Source organism: Ahaetulla prasina, chromosome 1 (assembly GCF_028640845.1).
Source record: "Ahaetulla prasina isolate Xishuangbanna chromosome 1, ASM2864084v1, whole genome shotgun sequence".
In the NCBI taxonomy this organism is placed as follows: Eukaryota; Metazoa; Chordata; class Lepidosauria; order Squamata; family Colubridae; genus Ahaetulla; species Ahaetulla prasina.
Genome location: NC_080539.1, coordinates 12,570,164 through 12,597,558, shown reverse-complemented (window position 1 = coordinate 12,597,558; position 27,395 = coordinate 12,570,164). Strand labels below are relative to the sequence as shown.

The following is a 27,395-nucleotide window of genomic DNA, read 5'->3' as shown; positions in this document are numbered from 1 at the left end:
CAGTTCCTTCTGCCTAATTATTACATCCACTTTCCCTTTCTGGTTTATCATTGTTAACTCATCCTTGGGAGCTCAAAGTCTTCTCGAGAAACAGATCCCTATAGTTTCCTCTTCGGCATCCCGACTACTGCTCCCACCGGTACTTTTCCTTTCCCAGATTCATTTCTGTTTTATGTTCCCACTGTCTCTCTTTTTTTTTTTGATAACTGTTTTGATTTGTAAAATACTATGCCGTTATACAGTGTTTCCCCCCCCCCGTGCTGATTTAGTATGCTCTTATCGTCTGCCTTAAATCTTTGATAAATGCATTATAAAAGAAGAAAGTGTTACCTGATACAATTATAAACTCTTGGCGGCCTGCCAGTTGTGGGAGTTAGAATAACAGAAGCAAAGTGACAGAGAGCTGGAGAATATCTTTAAAGAATTACTAGTTTCCCCCCAAAGGAGACAGAATGATTTTAAGCAGGAACAGCTGACATGGGCTTAGCATCACTGGGAGTAATTTGGATTGTTATGTCCATGAGACCCTTGTGGAAACACAATTCCAAATATCCGAACCAAGTACAACGAAAGCAAGAATATAAAAGAGAGGTACAACCTGGGCTCTTCACACATCTGAGATGACTGGAGTGAAGTAATCTTGCAAATATTGATAGCCAGCTTGTGACATTTGCAGGATTATGAAAGAATAACAGAGTTTGAAGGGACCTTGGAGGTCTTCTAGTCCAACCCCTTGCTCAAGCAGAAGATTCTATAAACATACCGGACAAATGGCTGTTCAATATCTTCTGATAAACCTCTGGTGTTGGAACACCCACAATTTCTGAAGGCAAGGTATTTTTCCGATTAATTGTTCTAACTGTCAGGAAATGTCTGCTTATTTCTAAATTGGTTCTTTATTGTCTCCATTATCTTGTGCCTTCAGGTGCTTTGGAGAATAGCTTGACTCCATTTTCTTTGTGGCAGCCCTTGAGATATTGGAAGGCTGCTATCATGTCTCCTCTAGTCCTTCTTTTCATTAAACTAGACATGCCCAATTCCCGCAACTGTTCTTTATATGTTTTAGCCTCCAGTCCCCTGCTCATCTTCATTACTCTTCTCTGCCCTCTTTCCAGAGTCTCAATGTGTTTTTTTTATATTGTAGCAACCAAAATTGGATGCAATAGTCCAAGTATGGCCTTACCACGGCATTGTACTAATATGTATGGTATGATTTGTCCTTTTCCTCTCTGGAGCAATCAATGTGGCTTCCATTACAGCTGATCAAGCCCTACCCCTCCTTTTTAAACATCCATGCCAGCCCTTTGAGATAGACCAGGCAAGAAGCATCAACCATGAGTTCTAATACAGTCTTTATTATTTATAACCCAGCCAGCTTTCATGCCTAAGGTGGGACTAGAATTCTCAGTCACCTGGTGATTGGCCAAAGTCACCCAACCAGCTGCCTTTAGGGCGGGACTAGAACTCACCATCTCTGGTTTCTAACCTGGTACTTTAACCACTAGACCAGAGGTCTGCAAACTTGGCTCTTTTAAGCTTTGCTGGCTGAGGAACTCTGGGAGTTGAAGTCCACAAGTCTTAAAACAGCCAAGTTTGCAGACCCCTGCACTAGACAAAACTGTTTCAAATTCTGCAAATTCAGATTCTTGCAAATCTGAAAGTACCCCTCCGTTCCCTTTCTCTTAGTCTTCCCCAAATTAAGGAAGGTCCCTTCTGAGATGCTTTCTCCATGCCCCCCACTCTTTCAGCCTCAGATTTCTCTTTATCAGACCATTGTTTAGACTGCCCTCTTTTTCCTGTCTCCCAAGGCCATTCCCACATACCATTGCAATGCATTGAAGGAGGAAAGAATCCTGGGCCCCAAGATAACTGCCTTTCTTACCGCCTTTAACAGTGCTCAGGGTCTACACAAGAAAAATATATTTTAGAATGGAAAATGTGGATTGATTATATTCAAAATAAGTATCAGATAAAAAAATATCGAATAGCATATGAGTAAATTTAGGAAATATTTTGTATTAGATATATTTCTGAAGGAGAGGGGAATTGAGAGTGTGATTATGTGTGGAGTGACTAGAGATTATAATTTAGGATTTATTTTGGATTATGATTGTTAGTTTTGATACCCTGCATTTTGTTCTGGGAAGTCGGGATGGGGGTTGGGGGGTAAGGGTTGAGGGGAATTGGGGGGTTGAGGGTAGAGGATGGAGTGATGGTTAATATACAGGGATTATTGAAGATGTATAAATATAATTAATGTAGGGTCAGGTCTGCCCAGTTACCATTTTAGAACGGTGGGGAGGGAGAAAAGAGGAGAGAGTAGGAGGTAGGAAAGAGGAGAAGAGGAAGGAAGAGGGGTAGAAGAGGGAGAAGGAAGGTGTAGGGTGGAGGGAGGAGAGGATGTAGATAAGAGAAGGAGAGGAAGGTTTGGAAAGTAGAAGAAGGTAGAAGAGGGAAGAGTGTTAAAAAGGGTGGTGGTGACTGGGCGAGCCCGACTAATTGTATATAACTGTACATTGGATGAGCTGTTTGATATGATTGTAAAAATAAAACTTTTTTATGAAAAAAAAAACAGTGCTCAGGGTGGTGTGAGCGAGTTTTAACATTTTTTCTAGACGAACGCCTAGACATGCTTGTAATATGGCTAGGCATCCCATTAAATTGATTTCCAGGAAGGGGCTTCAGGGTAGGCAGGGCTTAAAATGACCTGTCTGCAAACTCTTTAAAGCAGCTGCATCTTCTCTCCGGGGATGGCAACTTGCAAATGGATGCTGTCTTCACACTTTTTGCCTACAATTGCTGGGATTGGATCTGAAGCATGGCACAATCCTAATTTGTAATGCAGTTACAAACGATTTACAAGCATTCGTTTAGCGATCTTTCAAATTTACAACGCCACTGAATTGCCCACTCCTTGCACTTAACTACCATTACAAAATCCTGACAGCTACATGATCAAAATTTGAGTGCTTGGCATCTGGCATATATTCAGGTTGGTTGCAGCACCCGGGTTCCTGTGATTGCCATTTGTGAACTTCCCAGCTGGCTTCCATGAGGCAAAGTCAAAGGGGTAGCCAGATGCACTTAAGAACCATGTCATTCACTTAACGGTCACCAAAAAAGGTCATAAAATTGGATCTGATTTACTTAACAACTTACTTAGCAGTGGAAATTCTGATTCTGATCCCAATTGTGACTGAATGTTGAGGACTAGTCACCTGTACTGTATTTCTGCCACAGAAAACAATTTTCAATGCTGTTACAATATTCCTTTATTTTGGAAGGAGTTTACTCTGCCCTGTTTTAAACAGCTAAGATAAGTCTTTGTATGTTTGGGGTATGTTGGGGCTGGGAAGTGGCTCACCAGGCTAATGCAGCCTGTTATTAACACACAGCTGCCTGCAGTTACAATTACTGCAGGCTCCAGTCCCACCAGGCCCAAGGTTGACTCAGCCTTCCATCCTTTATAAGGTAGGTAAAATGAGGACCCAGATTGTTGGGGGCAATAAGTTGACTTTGTATATAAATATACAAATAGGATGAGACTATTGCCTTACACAATGTAAGCCGCCCTGAGTCTTCGGAGAAGGGCGGGATATAAATTCAAATAAAAAAAAAATACAAGTACAAAAAGGACACAGTTGTTCCTTCCTTGTCTTCTCCATACATTAACCAAAGTAATTGTCATCAGCATGTGGAATATATATACACTGTTTCAATACACGTACAATACATATTAACTAATAATCGGATTTATCCACTTGACTCAAAGGATTACATTTAAAAGTTTGAAAAGGAAGGTCGGTACTGAAGAATCGCAGCCTTGAATGTCTTATGCTTGTAGCCGAGTTGTAACATCATATCCCCAAAATGTTAAAAAAAAAGAGACAATGATAATGAAACAATGAGATGCAAACTTTTTTCACATTAAAAAAGAATTCAGTGCACTTTGCAACTTCTTATCAACATCATACATCAGTTGCACACGATAAACAGCTCTCAGATTCATACATATATTAGTAATCATACACATTTGATACACATTTCGATTATGAAAGGTTTAATTTACGATAATTATCATTGCACCAGTAGCTTCTTATTGTGTGGACACCACTGCACTTAATTTTTATTTATGTTTTATAATCTGTTCTTTGTATTATATAACAAAGCAATTACTTTGAGGGGGCAAAACGATAATGATTTTTTATTTCAGAAATGGGGACAAGAAAATGAGAATTTTCCTTCCTTCCTTCCTTCCTTCCTTCCTTCCTTCCTTCCTTCCTTCCTTCCTTCCATTTTCCTTTGTTTCCCAGGTTTTTTCTTTCCTTCCATTTTTCCTTTTACTTTTCATGTTTTTTCCCTTCCTTCCTTCCTTCCTTCCTTCCTTCCTTCCTTCCTTCCTTCCTTCCTTCCTTCCTTCCTTCCTTCCTTCCTTCTTTTTGTTTCTCAAGTTTTTTCCTTCCTTCCCTCCTTCCTTCCTGTTTCCTTTTGTTTCTCCTTCCTTCCTTCCTTCCTTCCTTCCTTCCTTCCTTCCTTCCTTCCTTCCTTCCTTCCTTCCTTTTGTTTCTCAGGTTTTTTCTTTCCTTCCTTCCTGTTTCCTTTTGTTTCCCCTTCCTTCCTTCCTTCCTTCCTTCCTTCCTTCCTTCCTTCCTTCCTTCCTTCCTTCCTTCTTTCCTTCCTTCCTTCCTTTCTTTCTTTTGTTTCTCAGGTTTTTTCTTTCCTTCCTTCCTTCCTATTTCCTTTTGTTTCTCCTTCCTTCCTTCCTTCCTTCCTGTTTCCTTTTGTTTCTCATGTTTTCTCCTTCCTTCCTTCCTTGCTTCCTTCCTTCCTTCCCCTCAATTCCTCCCCCCCACTCACTCTGGATACCCAATATAAAAACAATAACAAAAAAAGCAATAACAACCTCATCCCACTTGCAGCAACAATCGATCTTCTCTTCGGCAAATGACCGAGAGAGGATTCCAGAAGCTGATCTCTTTTTCTGTCTCTTCAGGTTGAGGGCGTTGACCGAAGGTGGTGGGCCCTTTTCCTCAGGATAGGCATAACATTAAGTTACGTGAGGGTTTTATCATTTTGCAAGGTCCCTTGTCCATGACCCTCCCTGAGGAACCCCCAGTGATGGGCTGAGGTGGGAGAGGAAAGCTTATTTCTTCCCTCTTTGCTTTTTGCTCTTGACAACTGATTATTTATTTTGATCCCGGAAAACGGTATCTCTCTTGAGAAAGGTTCCTCTATCTAAACCCACTTTATAGAAGAAAACTCACCCTCTCCCTCCCTCCCTCCCTCCCTCCCTCTCTCCCTCTCCATCTCTCTCTCTCTCTCTCTCCCTCTCTCTCTCTCTCTGTATGTCGGTGGAAGGGCAGGGTGGGGCTGCGGAGGGGGTGTGTGAATAAATAATCTGCCATTTTTAAAAAAAAATTGCTACTTTTTGGAACTGTCTTGTCTCTTTTGAATCGGTCCGGAGACAACTAGACAAGCTTCAATGGAAGTGAATGAAGTGACATTACTTTCCAAGCACAATCTTCTGTTTCTAGTCACTTTTCGGCAGACATTCAATCAAAATGCTAATAGGAAAGGCAGCAAGGGAGTGGAGTTATTGTAATCCTAATTGATAGGCTGCAGGAATGGGTTTTGATAAGTGCTGCTAAAGGCTGTGTCTCTTTGTGTATCAGTGTGTGCGCGCCTTCTGCGTGTTTGTGTTTTTCTTTAATTATATGGATGCCAATATTAAAAAAAAAGAGTACAAATAACTTAAAGATGGCCACCAGGATAAACGTTTCGGGTTTTTAAAAAAAATTTTTTGGTTTAAGCCGTTTAAAAAGAAAAGAAGGAAAACACACACACACACACATCGACCACCAAACCTCAGATAACATCAAATTCACCTTTAAAATAAAGCCATAGTGGGTGGTAGTGACATCCCCTGTGTTGACAGCAGGGGCTACTTTCCATCAAAATTAAAGCTGTCAGATCTGAGAAGTTGAATAGGAAATCCAATCATTTATTTATACAATGGCCTTTTCATAAAGCCTTGAGCAAAAGATGCTGGGCGGGCCGGACTCTTATTTAAATCTAGCTTGGGTAATTAGGATCAATTATATCAATGACATTTTTACACAGGAGGGTTTTTTTTTTGGGGGGGGGGGAGAAGAGGGACTGAAAAAAAAAATCAAGTGTTTTTTTTACTGGGTTCTGGTAATCCCAAAACTGGAATTCCTATTTTCACCCTGTGCGGTGGAAGAGAGGGAAAATTATAAACTTTGTACGTGGATATGCGTCACCCGGAAAAATACACGAACAGTTTCTCCGACTCCCTTACATTTGCAAGACTCCTGTATTTCCTTAAATACGCTCTTTGTGCTCATATTATGCTTAGAGAGGGCTGTAGACCACTGTGAAGCGGTATATAAGTCTAAAGTGCTATTGCTATTGCTATTATTGTGGAGTCGTATATTGGAAATGAGAATACAGTTTCTGTCCCGGGCACAATTTCTTGGAAATTGGTGAAGAAGGAGAATTCATTGCCCTGTTAATGATTTCTGTTCTGTTAAGTTTTAATCCTGCGTGAGTAGAGCTGCTATAAGCTACTTATACTCTCCAGAAATGGAACTGCGTACTGTATCAAGGAGGCAGGCAGGCAGGCAGGCAAATAAATAAGTCTTTCCTAAAAATCAATAGAAGTTGCTTCAGAGGAAAATCTGCCTGAGATCGGAAACAAAACAAAAAATCCTGGGTTTCTCTTGTATCTTTTAAACTTGATGAAAAGTCTTTTTGCTCAAACAACAGTGTCCCCCTCTGTTATTACACTGCATGATGGGACTATTTTAAATTTTATTATCGCCGGCTGGATGAGCATCATCCCAGAGAAAGTTCCCAAATTTTGTACGATTCTTTGTTCTGTCCTTAATCTCCCTCCTGATCAGGACTTCGTAACTACAAATAACGCACTTGTTCCCTCAACCCAAGGGTCTGCAAACTTGGCTCTTTTAGGACTTGTGGACTTCAACTCCCAGAATTCCTCAGCCAGCAAAGCTAGCTGAGGAACTCTGGGAGTTAAAGTCCACAAGCCTTAAAAGAGCCAAGTTTGCAGACCCCTCCCCAACATGTTTCTTGACAAAATTACCAATTGTTGTGTCTGCGCCCCCCAAGCCGGGCCCCCTGCCAGAAAGTGACTTGGAAAGTGAGGGGGAAGGGTCATCAGGACTTACCTCGGGAGCACCGGCTTCCCTGGCTCAGCTCCAGGAGCCAGAGGAAGGCCAGGTGGAGGAGATAACGAGGCCTCCATCCCCTGACTCTTCCCCCCCCAGGCCACGCCTCCAGACCCAGCTGATGGCAATCAGGCCTGGCTGGACCCTTTCATAGGCAGGAGAGGTGGGAACAACAGAAGCATGGGTGGGCAGGCCTAGGAAGTGCTGAGTCATGGAGCCACACCCCACAAAACCAGCGAGGGCTGCTATGCCTCTTCGTAGCAGGCAAATCAACTGCTTAACTAGAGCTGAAGTACTGTTTGTTCCTGGGTGAGTCATCGGCATCAAGGGAGATAACAGGGTCACTTGGCAGATGCTCTCTAGTTTGCTGCCAGAACTGATAGTGCCGGCTAATTAAGCCATCGCTCAGACGGAGGCGAGGGGGGACAGAACACCAATGTTCCAAACAGTTGCACCTCTGAATGAGTTCCTGCTCTACTTTTGATGGCCTCCAATCAGTCTCTGCTTAAGAGTCCTGGTCCATCTCTTGATGGGATGGTTCCAATGATAGTAAAAGTTGACTCTTTATTTTCTGCAAGGCATCTTATCTGGCAGGAGAAACCCCTGGTTTGTTCACTTCCGGTAGAAAAGAACAGCCTTTCTTAGACAACCATGGGAGCAGACCTCCTGTTAGTTCTTACTTTAACGTTGAATCTTTTTGAGAGTAAAAAATTAGTTCAGTTAAAGGACCTGGGCATGTTGAGCTTACAAATGAGAAAATTAAGGGTAGATATATTAGCAGTCTGCAGATAAGCTGTGACATACGAGAGGGAGTGGATCTGTTTTAAAACCAAGAGAAGAATGAAGACAACAGGTGGAAACGTTACATAAAAGAGATTTGGGTTGAATGTTAAGAGAAATTTTCCGATTGAAAGCTGTTAAAGAGCAAACAGTTGGCCTAGAACCTTATGGGACTTCCTTGCGTTGCTGGTTTCCAGATGGATATTAGATGATCAGTTGCTAGAGATGGTTTAATGCAGATGTGCCCAAACCAGCAGCCTGCAAACTGAACAGCTAGTAAGGCAGCTCCACAAGATAAAAAATAAATAAATAAAGGCAGTTGGTTATGCATATGCATGAAGTATATTATATGTTTTATATGGAGCCCAAGTCCTCTTCACTTAGTGTGTGGCCCAGACAAGCCAAAAATTTGGACACCCATTGTGTAATGCAGGGGTCTTCAAACTTGGCTCTTTTAAGACTTGTGGACTTCAACTTGGCTCTTTAAAGACTTGTGGACTTCAACTCAAAATTTGGACACCCATTGTGTAATGCAGGGGTCTTCAAACTTGGCTCTTTTAAGACTTGTGGACTTCAACTTGGCTCTTTTAAGACTTGTGGACTTCAACTACCAGAGTTCCTCAGCCAGCTTCCAGCTTTGCTGGCTGAGGATCTCTGGGAGTTGAAGTCCACAAGTCTTAAAAGAGCCAAGTTTGCAGACCCCCGGTCTAATGGATTTGCATACTGAGCAGGAAGTTGGACTCATAAGATTCCTTTCAACCAGCGGTGGGTTCCATACATTCTTACTACCGGTTCGCCCCGCACACACCCACTTGCTTCACATGCATGCGCCTGGCCTTCCGTGCATACGCTTTGCTCGCAGGCGCCTTGTGGGCATGTGCCCAGCCTCAAAAACGTGGCTGAATAGGAAAGCATTACATCCAGTCGCCGCTACCAGTTCGTCCAAACAGGTACAAACCGGCTGAAGGCCACCTCTGCTTTCAACCCATACCTGGTTTTAAAATATGCCACTGGGTTTAATTTTTTGATTCAGAAAAAAATATTTTAGTTATCAGAAGGTTTGGAGAACGTATCACTCATTTTGATGTTACAAGAGAAACATTAAAGGATTTCGGGATATGGGGAAAGTGAGACAAATCATCACTCTCCCCAAAGGGGGGGGGGAAAGACTCTGGACCACTGCATTTTATTCTGACAGCTGAAGGCAATCCTCATGTTGAGAGATTTTACCATTTGTTATTTAGTGGTTTTCGTACTTGTTCTGATCCAGATGAAATACAACACAAGGATAATTCCAGGCAAATGTAAATTATTTCCCCAGAAATGTGGACATAGCTCAAAAAAAGCATGCCAGGGTTTTGTTTTGTTTTTTTGGTTTGTTTTTTTTTGCATTTATATCCCACCCTTCTCCGAAGACTCAGGGTGGCTTACACTGTGTTAAGCAATAGTATTCATCCATTTGTATATTATATACAAAGTCAGCTTATTGCCCCCAACAATCTGGGTCCTCATTTTACTTACCTTATAAAGGATGGAAGGCTGAGTCAACCTTGGGCCTGGTGGGACTTGAACCTGCAATAATTTCAAGCGGCTGCTGTTAATAGCAGACTGTCTTAGCAGTCTGAGCCACCAGAGGCCCCAGAGGGTTGTCAGAATATTGGATAGACAAGAATTACATTTTGCTTACTTGGAGGGGAAGATGCCTATGGAGATTCTCAGTCATCCAGGTCATGATTGTCCCAAAGGTGCTTTAGGTAGGAGTTCCTAAACGCAGGGCACAACGTAAGAGAACAAACGCATCAGGACAAGATACAGCAGCCCATCTGCACTTAAAAGACAAAGGCCACTTTTTTGAAGACAGCAAAGTCCACATTTTGGATCTAGAGGACAGCTGGTTTGAAAGAGGGGTCAAAGAGGCCATCAGTGTCAAAATTGAACAGCCTTCCCCATAGAGGGTGTGGGGGGAAAGAATACGACATCATCTATCTCCTATTTACAACGCAGTCCTTTGAGCAGTTCCAAGAAGGGTCCACGCCCATTTGCACCACTCAGATGACCCTGAAGACACAGGTAAACCTCCAAGTGGCCTATAAATCCTTCCAGTCCCCACCATCCAGTTAGAGCTGAAGAAGCTTCTTGGTCGAGAAGCGAAACATCTTCAAAGAAAAGTCCAGGACAAATTGTGGAAGTTGACAGAAGCTGCTTTGTCTCGGAAGTTCTGAGTCATGGAAATGGTGACAAAGAAGAAGTGCGAATTCTCTTAATACTTTTTTCTCAAATGGAGCCAAGGATTGTTTCTGTTTAAAGGTTTAAGTGGAGGTGGGTCTCACACCCGGGTAGACAGCCCTGGGCCTCCTGTACTATAGGTCTCCAAGGGCCTCCCCCACGCTCTGTTTAATGACCCAGCTGTTCATTTAACATTTAGTTGGGGAGAGCAGAGATGGAGGGGTTGTTAAGTGATGCAGTAAGTAATGTAGACTGTAAGTTAAGTAAGTTAAGTTAAGTAAGTTGAAGACTCTTTTATTTCATCGTGCAGGACTGGCCTAATCGTTTTTTAATGGGGTTTTTTAATAGTTTTTAGTATTTTCAGCCTATTTAAATTAATCTTTTAAATTTGTTTTTAATTTTTATATTTGTTGTTCTTAGTTGGCTGTAAACCGCCCTGAGTCCTTCGGGAGAAGGGCGGTATAGAAATTGAAATAATAAATAATAAAATAAAATAAATAAATTGAGGAAGGTTGTCCCAAGGATACCGAATTATTGAGAAGGCGAAGTCCTGGAGACTCTGTTGCTTAACCACTGAGATGAATTTACTGTACGTGTGGATACCTGGATATTAGATGTCTCTCTTTGACCTATAATGAGTTTAATGAACTTTGGAGGTGGAGATTTCAACTAAATTCTAAATAATCTTTGCCTTCGTTTACTCACTGAATATTATTACGGCTGTAGAAATGGTGCTATGGAGCACCAAGTATAAGATGGTTATTTTTCTTCACGGAACATATATTGTGTATCCTTCACATTTAAAACTCCTACCTAAAGCAATTAGTAAATGATCTCCGGATGCTTGTATCCTCTGAATGAAAAGTTGCATTCAATAAAAAATAAAAATAAAAAGCTCAAAGTCACACTTCTGGCTCATCTGAAGGGACAGTGACAGGCTGTCCTTGTCTTAGAAGCTCTGCATATAAGTGCAAATATGAATATCTGCGTCAGGAAGAACACAAAATAAGGAGCGAGAGCCCTTTATTTAAAATTAATAGAAAACGTGTACACACTTGCCTGTCTACGCTTCTGATGAAAAGGAGCCAAGGCTAATTTTTTTTTATTGATTTATTTCCAAAGTGTCTGCCTTGTTCTTTTTTTTTCCTCCCTCCCTTCTTCTTCTTCTTCAAAGAATTCCAAGCCTGTACGAATAAACGCAGACTGCTTTGTCAATAAACTACAGGTTTGTTATCCATAAAAATTAAAACGTGGGGGCAGAGACCAGCTGTGTCCCCTTGCTGGGAAAAAAGAGAGAGAGAGAGAGAGAGCGTTGGAGAGCTTTAGATTGTTGGAAGAAATATCCATCTGGGTTCAGTTCCAAGTGGGGACAAAGACACTGGAAACATGGAGACTGCTTGGAAAGATGGTTTAATGGTGGTCAGGATCACATGGCTTGAGTTCCTGAACAGAAAAGGGCTGAGATCCTGTGCACTCCCTGGCTTTATGCTTTCTCTGAGCTTTGAATTTCCTGGGGCACAAGAAGAGTACCTTAATTGGTTGTCAGACTCCCAGGGGGTGGGGGTCTTAGCTAACATTGTAGGTTGTCTCTCAAGCTTGCCTGAGCCTTGCCATGTGGTGAGTTTCTGTTCTATTGTGTTGCAAATGACGGTCATTGACAAAGATGGGGGGATTGAGTGAGCTTGGCTGAAGCCTTAATTGCCCATTGACAAAGGTGGGGAGAATGAGTTTCTACCTCTGACCCATTGACCAAGGTGGGGGGTGGCAGGAAGTTGCAGGGAGCTGCTTTGTCTTTAAAACATGTTTCTCCATTTCTCATCCAGGGAAATATATTCTGCCTTTTAAATATTTTCTAAAATATTTCATTCTTCTAGGAGGGGGGTGGGTGCTAAATTCCTACAAGATAATTTGGGGTGGGGTGAGGAATTTTAAAGAAGAGAAGGGGAGATCTCGCTTTGGTTAGCGTTGGAAGGGGAGAAGAAAGACTGGTCCTATCTCGCCTTTCAATTTGTCAAGCTTTCTCTCAAAGATGTGCCAGGAAAGAAAAGGTAATTAATAGGTTTGGAGTCATTTCCGACATGTCAGTATTTCTGCCTTGCCTGCAAGTGATAATGTTCTCTAGTTCTGGGCCTCAAGGGAATCTTCCATCTTATTAACTTGTCTAGGAGAAACTGTGGGTGGGGACAGCTTTGTCCGCTGGGCTGAGAGGCAAGGGAGAGTTGAGGGGTAGTGTGTTATCAATGGGAAAGGGAGGTGGGGAGAATGTTTTCTTCCCCGAATTTCTGTGTCCCTGGGAGGAGGGGCCGTTGATCAATATGAAAATGAATTCTCCTGGAGACGGAAAATTAGGCCTTCTTTGCAACGGAAGCGCCATTTCCTGCATTTGCATCAGAATACCAGGGAGGCATGGAAGGAACCTTGCTTGACAATTGAGAACGAGCTTGGTGTTATGGCTGGCCTGTCTTGGGAAGACGTTGAGTAGGAACCTGGAGCATCTCCGCTCTTCTGCTTAGTTCCTCCTGCTTGTTGCTTCGCTGCTACAAGTAACATCCCCAGCAACAGAAAACTCCGAGGCTTGGATTTCCTCAAAGTTCCATTTTATTAGAGATGTCATATTGGTACATCTGAGAAAACCCGGATCTGAAAGTTTCCAGGTTTTCCAGAAGCGCTGCTCTGATAATCCATTCATGCGTTAATCTCTCATCTATTTGTTCAAGACTGAGTGTAATTTTTTAAAATTCCTTGCCCACGCCTCCTGTGCTCCGTTGCCTTCAGTCTTTTTCACTCAGTCTATGTGAGGAGACCTGAGTGTTTCTCTCTGGCAAATAGATTGTCAGGTTCCATGTTGGATTATCAGATTTGGATAGAAATAGTCATTCTTTGTGTTTCCAAGGGGAGCTGCGCATCTGGAAGTGGTAAGGGTAAAATATATATCTCCTTTAAGCTGCTGGCAGTGTGTTAGGTGTCCCTGGGGCTCCAGGCTGCCTTCCACCGCCCAGAACTTCCTCTCTGGCAGCGTTCTGGAGTTGTGTCCCTATCAAGGGCACCTCCGAAGTTTGACTGGCCGCCGGTGTGTTCACTGGTTCCCCGGTCAGCTGGTATAACTGCCATTGCAGCTCTCCCTTTCTTTGGCAGCTCTGGAGTCACTGCCCGGTCATATTGGCACATCTGGGAAAACCCGAATCTGAAAGTTTCCAGGTTTTTCCCACCCAAAAGAAAGTTCAAGTCCCTGCTCCAGCACCCATATGTCCATCACATGGTCCAATCATCCACTGTCCAAACTGGAGACACTTCTCAGTCATCCGATTGCGCCAGGGCACTGCGTCCTTGACTCTCTGAGAAAGGAATGTTATTTTGACTACATATCATCTACACTCTATGCAATCCCCCCTCCCATTTTCCCACAGAAGAAGATGTGGCAGGCACGAATGTAAAAGATGGCTTCTGGGTCTGACACTCAGTGCAATATAAGAAGCCAGGGATGAAACCATGGTAGCTTAAAGTTTTGGTAGATAATCATCTTCTGAAATCTTAAGTTTGCTCAAAAAGGCCAACCTGGGGCTGTCCTACTTCCACTTAGCAGCTTTCAGATGTGTGGACTTCAACTCCCAGAATTCCCAGGCAGCCTTCCAGAATTCTGGGAGTTGAAGTCCACACATCTGAGAGTGGCTGAGGTGGAGGAACACTGAGATAGATAAACTGCAGAGATATCCTAGATCGGTTCAGCAATGGGATGAAGGCAGAAGGATATAGATCATGTGAAATGTTCCATTAACACAGTGAAAGCAAACGCTGGCCTAGAAACCAGGAGGCTGTGAGTTCTAGTCCCACCATAGCTGTGAAAATTGGCTGAGTGACCTTGAGCCAGCTACTCTCAGCCCAGCCCAGCCCAGCCCACTTACTTGGTGGTTGTTGTTGTGGGAAAATAGGAGGAGAAAAGAATATTAGGTATGTTCGCTGCCTTGAGTTACTTATAAAGCTAATAAAGGTGGGATAAAAAACATCAAATAAAATAAATGAGCCAAAATATGCCAGAAATGTTCAACTTCTAGTCAGTGGGCGGGGGGAAATACCTAACAATCACTATCCAGTCGGAAAGACGTGATCATCTTAATTCATTCTCTTTAACATAACAAGTTAAAGAGAATGAATCTTCCCTCCTGCAAGAATTTGAAGGGGAAATCCCGTATCGCAACTCTAGAAAGAAGTATTTGCAATATGTTAGTGACAGTGATCCATCCTTTTTCACTGAGAGAGTTGTAATGCAGAGAACGTGAAGTTCAGAGAATCTGTGCTTCTGTTGTCAACAAGCTAAGAAGAGGCAGATAACATTAAGTAGCCCGGTGTAGAATGTCAGGCTAGGACAAAAGAGAACCAGATTTAATCTCCCCTCAGTTCCGAAGGTTGCTAAGTGACCTTGAGACAAATGGTGATCTCACCACAATGGGAAAATGCATGCTGATGGGAACTCGTGGGAAAGATGCAGGAAAGAAGTGAAAATCAAGATTCTTGAAATAATAGCGTACCGTTTTGAAGAAACAGATCTTCTCTGCTACTGAAATGTAACATCGCATTGTGATGAATCCATCTCTTGATTAAAGTAACCCTTCGGGAAACTAAGAAGAGAGAGAAAGAAAACCCAGATTTTACACAGGAAGTTCAGACAGGATTCTTGTTAGCGTAGCTTGTGATTAGAAGTTCTTATCAATAGAGGAAGAGCTAGGAATGCCAGCAGATGGCACTCAAGCTTATACAGATCCGATCCTGGCTTTTGATTAGCTCAAGAGCATCAACTTCTTGGATATTGCAGGTGTCTCCCTAGACTTTTCTTAAGGTGACCTCTTAATCTGGCAATAGGAAGGCACTTTAGAAAAGCAATTTCTCAAAAACCATCCCACCCCACCCCACCCCACCCCACCCTATCCCATGGGGACAATGACCGAGGCGTCTCATAACTCCCCAGGGCAAATGAATTAACTAAATCCTAGATGCAAAATGAGCCAGGTTTGCTGGGCTTTTAATGCAAGTGGTTCTTTAAAAATCCATATAGGAAGCAAATTGAAGAAGATTCTTCCTAAATGGGAGAGAAAACCTCTTCCAAAAGCAGCAACGCACCCACCACGCATGCCTTGTCTTCTAAAAATTAAGAGAATGCTTCTTCCTTCAGGACCGTCATTCGGGCGATGACATTGAGTGACTTAATTCATCAATAGCAAATAGCACTTAGACTTATATACCACCCCACAGTGCTGGGCATTTTGCAATGTCAGTATTATTTGCATATTCTCCCCCCCCTCCCCCCCCCCCCCCGACAATCTAGATCCTCATTTTACTGATCTCGGAAGGATGGAAGGATGATGAGTCAACCTTGAGCCGGTCAGGATCGAACTCCTAGCGATGGACAGACTTTGCCTGCAGTACTGCATTCTAACCATTGCGCCACCAAGGAAACTTCATGGGATTCATTACTGAAAGATTCAGGAGATCACCTTACGTCACTATGGGATAGTGGAAGGGGAAATTAAATAGAAAAGTTTCCTCATTCAGGTATTTTCTAGATCAGGGATGTCAGACTTGATTTCATTGAGGGCCACATCAGGGTTGTGCTTGACCTTGGGGTGGAGGGGGCTGGGATGAGCATGGCCAGGATGGATGTGCCCAGTTCGATGTTACTCATGTCGGGAGCACCTCTGGTGACCCAAGCGCTCTGCCAGAGCAAACAGGCTCCCAAGCTCTGTTTCCGGCTGCGACGGCCTCCTGCAACCCTCTGCCAGTGAAAATGGAGCTCGGGAGGGCTGCGTGCGGCCTTCCGAGCTCCATTTTTGCTGGCAGAAGCACTGCGGGCCAGTCCTTCACTGTTTCCAGGGCAGCCCCATGGGCCAGACTTCCAGCCCACAGAGCTTGAGTTAGATACCCCTGTTCTAGATGAGTTGGACTACAACCCTTGGTAGACTCAGTTAGATGATACATGGAAGGGTGAGTAAGATATGGAAAATATATTGGAAAATCTTCCAAAGTGGACTTGTAAAGGGAAAAAAAAAACCCAAACTAACAAGTTTTTAACTGGGCTGATCCTAAATTTTCTGATGTGAACTGAAGTAATTACAATACTATTTTTTTTTAGAATAGAATGGAATAGAATTTTTTTTTATTGGCCAAGTGTGATTGGACACACAAGGAATTTGTCTTGGTGCATATGCTCTCTGTGTACGTAAAATAAAAGATACCTTCATCAAGAATCATAAGGTACAACCTTTAATGATAGTCATAGGGTACAAATAAGCAATCAGGAAACAATATCAATATAAATCGTAAGGATACAAGCAACAAAGTTACAGTCGTACAATCATAAGTGGAAGGAGATGGGTGATGGGAACAATTAGAAGATTAATAGTAGTGCAGACTGAGTAAATAGTTTGACAGTGTTGAGGGAATTATTTGTTTAGCAGAGTGATGGCATTCAGGAAAACACTGTTCTTGTGTCTAGTTGTTCTGGTGTGCAGTGCTCTGCAGCGTCGTTTTGAGGGTAGGAGTTGAAATAGTTTATGTCCAGGATGTGCGGGATCTGTAAATATTTTCACGGCCCTCTTTTTAACTTGTGCAGTATACAGGTCCTCAATGGAAGGCAGGTTGGTAGCAATTGTTTTCTGTATCTTTCTATATTTTTATCTTTTTAAAGTTACATGATCTCTAAGGGCAAATGTGTATTTTTTCTTAAACAGTTTCTTAGTCTTTATTCTTTCCGAAAAGTTGCAGATTCTTGTTTCACTGGCCCCTGACAGCAGAGTTTCTGTACACCTGACAGATTTTCTAATTACCTGTACTTTGGGCAAAATGCTTACATTAGAACAGCAATGTAAAACAGAGTGAGACGGGCATTTAAGTATGAAGTATGAAATATAAAATCTTGTGTGTCACCTACTGTGCATCTCTGCAGAGCACATAGTAAGTCTGACTTATTTTACTCTGGATGAGAGGCAGATTTTATATTGTAAACTGCTTAACACTTTGAGTAATGTAATCCTAAATATGTTTATGCAGGAAATTGTCCCACAGTGTTTACTACACTTTTCTTGTGCCTGTGTGTGTGTGAGTGTGTGTGAGTGAGTGAGAGAGAGAGAGAGAGAGAGAGGGAGAGAGAGAGAGAGAGAGAAAGAGACGGAGGGAGGGAGGGAGGGAGGGAAGGAGGGAAGGAGGGAGAGAGAATAAGTTAACATTCATTAATATTAATATATTAATCACCTATTACATATTAGGACTTTTCCTTCCTTGGTGGTTTATTTCGATTGCTTATTTTCCCCCTGTTCCATATCAGATATTTAAGGAATGTTGCAGGGTAGAATTAGTGTGAGAACTAATTAATACTTTAAAATACTCTGTAACATTTTAAAGCAAATTCTGATGGAATGAAACAGGTAACGTATTTCTTCCCATGTCCTTGATGGCGTTTTTAGACAACGGAACATTTTGTCCGTTTCCACAATAATCCTGTTTTTGTGAAAATAAGTAGCAGGATTTAACAAATACCTGTATGGATACTTTCTGGATGTTGTTTCTAGTTCCTGGAAGGTGGTGTGTGTGTGTGTGTTTTTTTTAAAGGCACGCAGGAGGAAGATACTGCAGTGTATTATTACTGTGAAATGATAATTTGTCTCTGGGTTTACTTTCCATCTCATGTGCCATCTTGAATTCTCTTAATTGCTTACTGATTAGCTGAGAAGCAGGCAGGGCTAAATCAGCTTTGAGCATCGAATTAGCTAAGGTATGCGTGGTGTGATGCAGTTGGGGAAGCTTTGAGGAAAAGAAGGAAGGAAGCAGAGAAGATCCTGGCACAGTGCACGCGCGCGCGCACACACACACACCCGCCCCAAAATCAGGATGTGCAAAAAACCAGCCAGAAAACGGGAATCTGTTGAAAGTCAAGTTGGAGCCTCCCTTTGTTTTGCCCTTAAACGGGCACGACTTTGCTGCGCCCTTGTTCTGCTGCCTCCTCTGTGGCTCTCCGTGGCGGTTGAGCGCAGGTGTGGAGGTTAATAAGAATGGCTATCCCAGCTGACTGTTTTGCTGGAAGGATGTTTCACTGCTTTATGTCAGGAAAGAGGAGGAGAAGAGAGGTTAGGGCATATCCCCCTGGCCCGGAGGCTTTAGAGATGCAGGAGAATTCGGTCCTGGAAGGGCCGGTTTGTTACATTTTTGGTTTTTTAATTGCGGATCAGCAGGGAGATCTCTCTCCCCATCCCCTCTCTTTCTTTCTCCCCCCCCTCTCTCTCTCCCCCTGCCTCTTTCTCTTTTTCTTCTCTCTCTCTCCCTCTTTCTCTGTCTGTCTCTCTCTCTCTCTCTCCCTCTCCCTCCCTCTTTCTCTTTTTCTTCTCTCTCCCTCCATTCCTCTCTTTCTTTCTCTTTCTCTCTCTCTCTCTGTCTTTTCCTCTCTTTCCATCTCCCTCTCTCCCTCCCTCCCTCTCTTTCTTCTCTTCTCTCTCTCTCTTCCTCCCTCTCTTTCTTTCTCCTCTGTCTGTCTGTCTGTCTCTCTCTCTCCCTCTCATCTCCCTCTCTCTCGTTTACTCCTCTCTCTCTCTCTCCCTCCCTTTCTTCTCCTCTCTTGTCTGTCTCCCTCCCTCCATCTCTCTCTTTTTCTCTTCTCTTCTCTCTCCCTCCCTCCCTCCCTCTCTTTCTTTCTCTTCTCTCTCTCTTCTCTTTTCTCTCCCTCCCTCCCTCCCTCCCCTCTCTCACCCTCTCCTTCCCTCTGTCCATCCCTCCCCTCCTCCCCAAGTGCAATTATTGGCCTTGCTCATTTGTTAAGGAAGGGGACAGAGAGAAGGGAAAACAGGAAAAAAGGACACCTTGAGCTTGGTGATGGTTTACTTCCAGAAGTTTCGATAACTGACCAGGTGACACGTTCAGTGTAAAATTATCCTCCATTCATATTAACCTTGGCAGCTTAGGGAGGTCCACAAAGAATCTGGGAGAAAAAAGTAGCTTCTGAGGTCCCCATTTATAACCTGGGGCTCTTGTACCTCCTTTCAGGCTTTTCTTCTAATACAGGGATCCTCAGCCTTTTGTGGACCGGTGGTGGCAACAGCTGACAATAGTTTCAACAGCAGGGGAGGTGGGGATGGTTTTGCACCCACAACCTAAATCCCGTGCATACGCAAATGAAATTTCACGCACTCACCTGCTCAGTGGTGGGATTCAAAACTTTTTATTACCGGTTCTGTGGGCGTGGCTTGGTGGGCGTGGCAGGGGAAGGATACTGCAAAATCCCCATTCCCTCCCCACTCCAGGGGAAGGATACTGTAAAATCTCCATTCCCACCCCACTCCAGGGGAAGGATACTGCAAAATCTCCATTCTCACCTCACTCCAGGGGAAGGATACTGCAAAATCTCCATTCCTTCCCCACTGCAGGGAAAGGATACTGCAAAATCTCCATTCCCTCTCCACTCCAGGGGAAGGATACTACAAAATCTCCATTCCCTCCCCACTCCAGGGGAAGGATACTGCAAAATCTCCATTCCCACCCCACTCCAGGGGAAGGATACTGCAAAATCTCCATTTCCTCCCCACTCCAGGGGAAGGATACTGCAAAATCTCCATTCCCTCCCCACTCCAGGGGAAGGATACTGTAAAATCGCCATTTCCTCCCGATCAGCTGGGACTCGGGAGGCAGAGAATAGATGGGGGCGGGGCCAGCGAGAGGTGGTATTTACCGGTTCTCCGAACTACTCAAAATTTCCGCTACCGGTTCTCCAGAACTGGTCAGAACCTGCTGAATACCACCTGTGCACCTGCTGCTTCAGTGTCCTGGTTCGCAACAGGCCACAGCCTGGTAGCATTACCTTAGAGATATAAAACTTGTTTTGTTCAGTCGGGAATCTTCAGGTGAACCTGGACTGAAAACTGAATATTTGGGCAGATGTCACAGGAAAGAAAATGGTACCCTTCAACTCTTGACCTGGAAGTAAAGCTGCTCCCTGCTTGGAGCAATGTGCAACCCTGAGACAATGTGAGACAGCGTTGTGTGTTTTTATTTGCAATTCTTCTACATGCATCATCATGACCTTGTATGGAAGTTGTGTGTCCTTCATCGAAACATTTCAAAGTTAAAAGAAAATTTGGAATTTTGTTACCACGTATATTGACAGTGGCGAAACTTTTATATGTACAAAAATGGAAAGGCATAAAAGAATGGATGGAAACAGTGATAAGAGTTGGTGAAGCTGGCAAAGCTAATAAGTGAAGAACTTACCCAGTTTTGTTTCCACTTGGAAACAGCTTCCAGATTTTATGCTTGAAACTGGGAAAAAAAAAAGATACTTTGATTTTAAGTTCTGACTTTGTTAACTTTGTGGTTACAGAAATGTCCTGTACCTTCTAGAAATGCAAAGCAAAAAGCTGAGGTTGTAACAGTATTTTATACTCCACTGCACCGAAAAACAACAGAAGACACTTTTTTTCTTTTTTCTTTTTATCTTGCATTCTTTCCCCCTTCTTTTCCTTTCCGATCTTTGTTTCCATTTGTAATTTACGTTATTTTATCTGTTTATTTATTAAATGTATTCGCCATTCATCTCGCTGTCACGTAACTCTGGGCAGTTTACAATCAGGTAACATTACAATGTGATTAGAATACATTTCAACGAACTTTAATAAAAAAAATGTTTCGGTGTTGTGCCTGCTCAAGAATAGTTCCTTGAGCAGGCACAACGCCAAAACATTTGGTGAATGCAGCAAATAAGCTTGACTTTGGGATTGGAACTGGAACTGTAGGAGAAGAGCAGGCAACGATGGAGGGCGAAATTAAACACGTCATCAGTTTATAGTCCTTGCATTGCCACAAGTGATCCAAGTCCATCCCACCCCCCAATGAATTCCATTGTCCCTTATGTAGTACCAGTTCAATGCTGACCACCGTTAGTTGACTGTGACTTGCCTATAGGCCAGGGGTCAGCAACATGTGGCTCTTTCATCCCTCTGCTGTGGCTCCCTGTTGCTGGTTGGCTCCACAACTGATAGGGCTTTCGGTTAGGACAGGTAGAGGAAAAAGGACGCTGCGCTAGGAGGAGACTCTGTGGTGGGGGAACCGGACTTCCGGTCGGCTCCAGAATTGAATGGGGGACTTCCGGTTAGGACCTTTGTGGCTCTTCGAGTGTTTAAGGTTGCCGACCCCTGGTACAGGCGATGAGCAATTTAAATCTTTCTGAGCTGCAACTCAACCTGATGCTTTAGTCCTGATCCTTTGCACCTGACAGGACTGCATTATCTCCACTTTCAGTTTGAGAGCATTTTTAGACACTTTCTAAGTTGCCGGTTTGCAAACCCAAGTCAGTGTCTTGATGGGCCAACAAAAGCCTTTTTACCTCAGTAGAAGAGAGAAGGAGGTAGGAAAGAGAAGAGGAGGAAGAGGAAAGGAAGGAAGAGGGATAAAAGAGGGAGAAGAAAAGAGTAGGGAGGAAGGAGGAGAGGAGGAGAGGAGGTAGATAAGAGAAGGGGAGGATGGTCGTGGAAAGTAGAAGAAGGTAGAGAAGGGAAGAGAGTAGGAAGGGGGCGGTGACCGGGCAGGTCCGATTAATTGTATATGATGGTACATTAAATATGTTATTGGATATGAATGTTAAAATAAAACTTTTTATAAAATAAAAAAAAAAGCCTTTTTACCTCCTTCTCGCAGTTTACTTGTGAAAGAAGAATGCAGATTCGTATACTTAAAATGCTTTGAGCCAATCTCAGTTGTAAAAAAAGGAATATACTACCAAAGAGTTGTTTTTGTGGAAGGTGAAAATTGGTGAGTCTTGAGGGGGGCGGGTGTTTCTTCTTCTTTGAGACAGCAAAAGATGTTTCTTTTTTAAGTTGTGAAAATTAGCACCTTGTTTTTGCCTCCCAAGCACAGCCAAGAGGATAGGTGACTTCTCTCCCACCTTCCTTTTCTCCAGCTGTCTTTCTGAGCTTGATTTGAAACACGCTGAAAATATCTTCCTTTGTGATCTATTGAAAGTTTCCATTATTGACTGGTAGAAAGATTTCCTCCCCACCCAGCCCCCCCCTTTGGTATTGCTTGCGGGCAAAAGATAATTGTAAAAAGTCCCATGTTTATCTCCAGAGAGCCATGCAGTCAAAGCAGAACTGTGAGGCCATTGCCTAAGGCCAGGCTTGATTGATGCCTCCAAAAGTTTCTTTGGGGGGGGGAGAGAGAGAGAGAGATCTGTATCTCCCCACAATTTCTACCTTGGCCATCTTCTGGGAGAAATATCTCAATTTATTTGGGTATTTAAGTGGACTTAACCAACAGCAAACCGGGGTGTGTGTGTTGAGAAACCATGGGAAATTGAGGAAGATCAGGGCCAATCCTTTTTTTTTTTTTTTTGAATAAAGCAGCTCTTTCTGTTTTCTGGTGTTGGAAGAAATATCCTTCTGGGTTCGGTTCCAAGTGGGGGGAAAAAGACACTGGATTCGTGGAAGTTGCTTGGAAAGAAGGTTTATTGATGAACAGGATCACATGGCTTGAGTTCCTGAGCAGAAAAAAAGGCCGAGATGCTGAGAGTGCCTGGGTTTTATGCCCCTCTGTTGGGCTCTGAACTTGAAGCTCGTATTCTGATTGGTTGTCAGACTCCCATAGTGCAGTGCAGGGGTATCTTTGTATGTTGTCTGTGTCCCAGGCTTGGTTGACTCCTGGTGGGTGATGATGTAATGAAAGGGCTTTGGGCAATTCCTACTACAGCTCTGTCTGAAGGAGGTAGATCTTTGTTATGCAGAATAGACTTAATGGCCCATTGACAAAGAGGGGTGGGCTGAGTTTCTGCCTGCCTTTTAGGGGAAATATTTTGCCCTTTTTAATATTTCCTAAAATCTCTCATTTTCCTAGGAGAGGGGTGGGGGCTAACTTCCTACAATGGAATCTGATATCCCTGGGGAACTATTCCTTTGGCTTTGGCATTTTGGCATCAGTGTCAAGCCACAGCCTTCCCTGCGATTCTCCCTGGAAGCGAAAGTTGGACTTTGAGGAAAAGCAAGATAATGTTGGAAGAAATGTCCTTCTGGGTTCAGTTCCAAGTGGGGGAAAAAGACACTGGAAACATGGAGGCTGCTTGGAAAGATGGTTTAATGGTGGACAGGATCACATGGTTTGAGTTCCTGAACAGAAAAGGGCTGAGATGCTGAGCACGACTTGGTTTTATGCCCTCTCTGAGCTTTGAACTTCCTGGGGCACAGGAAGAGTATCCTAATCGGTTGTCAGACTCCCAGGTGGTGGGGGTCTTAACTAGCCTTGCTGGCTGATGTAATCTTCCCAGGTGCCATGTGGGGAGTTTCTGTTGCTAGATGGGTCCTATTGTGTTGCAGATGATGATCCATTGACAAAGGTGGGAGGGAGGGGATTGGGTTTCTGTCTCTGACCCATTGACAAAGGTGGGGGGAGGCAGGAAGCTGCAGGGAGCTGCTTTGTCCTTAAACCATGTTTCTCCATTTCTCATCCAGGGAAATATAATATTCTGCCTTTTTAAATATTTTCTAAAATATTTCATTCTTCTAGGAGAGGGGTGGGTGCTAATTTCCTACAATAGGAAGAACATGGATGCTTTTGAACTTTGGGGTTGGAGATGACTCCCAAAAATACAAGGTAGTCTTCGACTAACAAAAGCTCGTCAAGTGACCATTCAAAGATTCAACAGCACTGGAAAACGTGATTTATGACCATTTTTCACCCGGCCATTGCAGCGGTCCCCATGATCAGATGCTTGGCAGCATGACTCCCATATATAACGACTGGAGTGTCCTGGGGTCACGTGGTCCCCTTTTGTGACCCTCTGACAAGCAAAGTTAATGGGGCGGCCAGATTCGCTTAACAACCGCATTTATTAACTGAACAGCTGCAAGTGATTCACTTAACAACTGTGGCAAGGAAGGTCACAAAATGGGGCAAAATTCACTTAACAGCAGTTTTGCTTAGCAACAGAAATGCCGGTCCCTCATTTGTAAGTCAAGGACTACCTGATTTGTGGATAGCCAAGAAAACACACCTGGAGTTTATCAGATAAATCAACCTATAGAACTCGCTCAAGGCACAAATGACCAGCCACAAGTATCCTACTTTTGGGGCAGGTTATGCAAAGACCTAGTTCTCTGGAGAAGTCTCTAATGCTGGGAAAGATAGAAGGAAAGAGAAGAAGAGGACAAACAGTAGCAAGATGGATGGACTCAGCTACAGTGGTGATAGAGGCAGCTTCGGAAGACTTGAAAGACCAGGTTAGGACCCATCATGGAGAAAATCTCTCTGTGTGGTTGTCCCAAAAAAGTGCTTTTTCAAGAGGCAACTGGGCTTTCTGGGTTTTTTTGAAGACGTTTCGTTTCTCATCCAAGAAGCTTCTTCAGCTTCTGAAGAGCTGAGCAGCTGTGGCAAGAAGGGTCGTAAAAGGGAGCAAACTCACTTAAGAAATGTTTCACTTAGCAGCAGAAATTTTGGGCTCAATTCTGGTCGTAAATCGAGGATTACCCATGCATCTTCCTCCTCCTCTTTTTCCGCACAATAACAACCCTATGAGGTGGGATGGGCTGACACAGAGACTGACTGGCCCAATCACCAGCCAGCTTTCACGCCTAAGGCGGAAGTAGAACTTGCAGTCTCCCGGTGATTGGCCCAAAGTCACCCAGCTAGCTTTCATGCCTAAGGCAAGACTAGAACTCACTGTCTCCTGGTTTCTAGGCCAGCACCTTAACCTCGACACCAAACCGACTCGCTATGTTGGAATTTTTGAGAGCACTTCAAGTTTCCTCTTCTCTTCCTTCCCGATTGGCGCTTTTAGCCAAAGAAAATAGCCTTCTTTGAGGGTGGGGAAACAGTGCACCGCAGCGTTTTATGACAGACTCTGGTCTGCGTGTGCAGCTGTTAAAACGTACCGCAGTACACTTGATCTTAGCCAAAAGGCCGCGAAGCCATAAAAATGTTCAGTAGCAATTATAAGTTAAACTTTTGGAAATGGGTCATTTCAGTTTAAATGTTTGGCTCCGTATCTCCACGAGAAGATCAAGGACCATAATGACCTCTATTTCTATGTTTCTTTCCCATCCTTCTAATACATATGCATTACTCACTTTCAGCTTGGGGAAGGGTGAGGGAGATTACCAGGGCTCCCTATGGCTCTGTGTGTGTGTGTGTGTGTGTGTGTGTGTGTGTGTGTGTGTGTGCGCACGTGCACATTGAGGGGTCTTTGCCAGCATATAGGAAAATTGCCTTCTCTAACCTCTAAATGATCTCTCTAGAGTCCGGGACAAAAATTTATGAACGCTTAACCATTCCCATATATGTAAATAGAGTTTGGGAACTAATTGGTGTACTCAGGTTGGGAAAGAAGGTTGTAATGTGAACGTGTGCGTATGCACGTGTGTCCATGTGTTCTGATGATTGGAGAGTCACAAAAGTTAGGGTGTCTGCATTGACTGCATTTATTGGCTCACATGGTTGACATTCAGGTTCAATCAGCTTTTTGAGGCGATTCCAAATGCATTACCACCAAAACTAGTTGCAACTATAGATAGTCTTCAACTTGCAACATTTCATTTAGCGACCGATGTTTCAACAGCACTGAAAAAAGTGACCATTTTTCACCTTTACGACCCATTGCAGCATCCTCATGGTCACAAGATTTACATTAGGCTAGGCTAGGCTAGGCTAGGCTAGGCTAGGCTAGGCTAGGAGAAGATAGGAGAGGAGGGGATGGGATAGGATAGGGAAGAGAAGAGAAGAGAAGAGAAGAGAAGAGAAGAGAAGAGAAGAGAAGAGAAGAGAAGAGAAGAGAAGAGAAGAGAAGAGAATAACAGTATTCCGGAGTCACACAATCACTTTTTCTGTCCTTCTGACCACAAAGTCGATGGGGAAGCCAGATTCCACTTAATAACTATGGTACTAATTTAACAACTACAGTGATTCGCTTTACAAATGTGGCAAGAGAAGTTGTAAAATGGGGCAAAACTCACTTAACCAACTTCTCACCTAGCAAAAGGGCCGTAATAGCTCAGGCTGTTAGAAGCCTGTTATTAGAACACAGCAGCCTGCAATTACTGCAGGTTCAAGCCCGGCCCGAGGTTGACTCAGCCTTCCATCCTTTATAAGGTAGGTAAAATGAGGACCCAGATTGTTGGGGGGGCAATAAGTTGACTTTGTAAAATATACAAATAGAATGAGACTATTGCCTTATACACTGTAAGCCGCCCTGAGTCTTCGGAGAAGGGCGGGATATAAATGTAAATTAAAAAAAAAACCAAACACATAAATTTTGGGCCCAATTGTGATCGTCAGTCGAGGACTACCTATACTGATCCTCCCTCCAAAGCATTTAAAAGTCAATTACAATGTTGTTGTTTTTTCTAGACCATCTTCAACTTTATGGCAAAGCAAAGATATGCAGCCATCTGATGTTTGCAGCGCCGTTCAGCTTATAAAAAGTTAGTTTTAAACCAGCCTTCCTGTTTTCCTCCTAAGTGTCATCTTGATAGAAGCCCGATCCTAAATTTAAACCCCTAGAAATTCCCTGCTCCATGGTTTTTGAGTGACTCTTTCCCCCCCCTCCCCTCCCGCCCTTACCTTACCTATGGCAGAACAGCCATTTTGATGGCTAGAGATTGTAATTTCAGGCAGGTGTGTGTGGTCTGATAAAGACACAGGGCAGCCAGGTAGAAAAGGCCAAATTTTTCCAAAGTAAACGTGCTCCGGGCTTCAGTTGAACCGCGCCAGAGAAATCATTTCTCTCTCTTTATCTAGTATTCCATCCCAGGGAATCTCTGCTGCCTTTCTGAAGCTAAAAATGAGAAACGGGGAGCAAAGTTCATCAACGTTATTGGGTGGGTGGGTGTGGGGAAACGGCCTCATTTCTCCTGCCTTTTTAATAAAATTCCCGAAGGGTGTGAGAATTAGCCTCATTTTCTAGGCCGCTTGGCAATTTATTTTGTTAAAGCGAGACATTATTCATCATTACGTAGGTTGATGAGATGCTGAGGCCTTTTCTCTATCCTACAGCCTAGGATACAGAGCAGAGTTTAAATAGGTGCCTGGGGAAAAACCAGGCAGATATTACCACATAAGAAGGCTTGGGCTGTGAGAGTGCCCAGCTTTTTGAAGCATCTTCTCTATTAGCTGTCCATCACCATCTGCCAAGGAAACTGGCCGGGCTTCAAATGATATTAATTGTCTGAC

At 43.4% G+C, this 27,395-nt stretch overlaps 1 protein-coding gene across 13 annotated transcripts in view; it reads left to right on the top strand.

Annotated features, from left to right (window-relative positions):
* The window catches only part of MSI2 (musashi RNA binding protein 2), a 689,043-nt gene that overhangs the window by 438,640 nt on the left and 223,008 nt on the right, over positions 1-27,395 (top strand). The window lies entirely within an intron of this gene.